The sequence below is a fragment of the Schistocerca nitens genome, chromosome 6, assembly GCF_023898315.1.
Source record: "Schistocerca nitens isolate TAMUIC-IGC-003100 chromosome 6, iqSchNite1.1, whole genome shotgun sequence".
NCBI lineage: Eukaryota > Metazoa > Arthropoda > Insecta > Orthoptera > Acrididae > Schistocerca > Schistocerca nitens.
The window spans coordinates 39,781,430-39,783,304 of record NC_064619.1 but is presented as its reverse complement, the minus strand read 5'-3'; positions in this window follow the sequence as shown (position 1 = coordinate 39,783,304).

Sequence of the window (1,875 nt, the reverse complement as noted above, 5' to 3'; positions counted from 1 at the left end):
GGAAGCTAGGGCAGAGGGTGTGTTACTGTGAACAGTTCAGTGATCGGGTTGTTCTAATCAGAATCGACAGCAGGCCAACACCGACAACGATAGTTCATGTATACATGCCGACGTCGCAAGCTGAAGATGAACAGATAGAGAAAGTGTATGAGGATATTGAAAGGGTAATGCAGTATGTAATAGTCATGGGCGACTGGAATGCAGTTGTAGGGGAAGGAGTAGAAGAAAAGGTTACAGGACAATATGGTCTTGGGACAAGGAATGAAAGAGGAGAAAGAATAATTGAGTTCTGTAACAAGTTTCAGTTAGTAATAGCGAATACCCTGTTCAAGAATCACAAGAGGAGGAGGTATACTTGGAAAAGGCCGGGAGATACGGGAAGATTTCAATTAGATTACATCATGGTCAGACAGAGATTCCGAAATCAGATACTGGATTGTAAGGCGTACCCAGGAGCAGATATAGACTCAGATCACAATATAGTAGTGATGAAGAGTAGGCTGAAGTTCAAGACATTAGTCAGGAAGAATCAATACGCAAAGAAGTGGGATACGGAAGTACTAAGGAATGACGAGATACATTTGAAGTTTTCTAACGCTATAGATACAGCAATAAGGAATAGCGCAGTAGGCAGTACAGTTGAAGAGGAATGGACATCTCTAAAAAGGGCCATCACAGAAGTTGGGAAGGAAAACATAGGTACAAAGAAGGTAGCTGCGAAAAAACCATGGGTAACAGAAGAAATACTTCAGTTGATTAATGAAAGGAGGAAGTACAAAACATGTTCCGGGAAAATCAGGAATACAGAAATACAAGTCGCTGAGGAATGAAATAAATAGGAAGTGCAGGGAAGCTAAGACGAAATGGCTGCAGGAAAAATGTGAAGACATCGAAAAAGATATGATTGTCGGAAGGACAGACTCAGCATACAGGAAAGTCAAAACAACATTTGGTGACATTACAAGCAACGGTGGTAACATTAAGAGTGCAACGGGAATTCCACTGTTAAATGCAGAGGAGTGAGCAGATAGGTGGAAAGAATACATTGAAAGCCTCTATGAGGGTGAAGATTTGTCTGATGTGATAGAAGAAGAAGCAGGAGTCGATTTAGAAGAGATAGGGGATCCAGTATTGGAATCGGAATTTAAAAGAGCTTTGGAGGACTTACGGTCAAATAAGGCAGAAGGGATAGATACCATTACATCAGAATTTCTAAAATCATTGGGGGAAGTGGCAACAAAACGACTATTCACGTTGGTGTGTAGAATATATGAGTCTGGCGATATACCATCTGACTTTCGGAAAAGCATCATCCACACAATTCCGAAGACGACAAGAGCTGACAAGTGCGAGAATTATCGCACAATCAGCTTAACAGCTCATGCATCGAAGCTGCTTACAAAAATAATATACAGAAGAATGGAAAAGAAAATTGAGAATGCGCTATGTGACGATCAGTTTGGCTTTAGGAAAAGTAAAGGGACGAGAGAGGCAATTCTGACGTTACGGCTAATAATGGAAGCAAGGCTAAAGAAAAATCAAGACACTTTCATAGGATTTGTCGACCTGGAAAAAGCGTTCGACAATATAAAATGGTGCAAGCTGTTCGAGATTATGAAAAAAGTAGGGGTAAGCTATAGGGAGAGACGGGTCATATACAATACGTACAACAACCAAGACGGAATAATAAGAGTGGACGATCAAGAACGAAGTGCTCGTATTAAGAAGGGTGTAAGACAAGGCTGTAGCCTTTCGCCCCTACTCTTCAATCTGTACATCGAGGAAGCAATGATGGAAATAAAAGAAAGGTTCAGGAGTGGAATTAAAATACAAGGTGAAAGGATATCAATGACACGATTCGTTGATGACATTGCT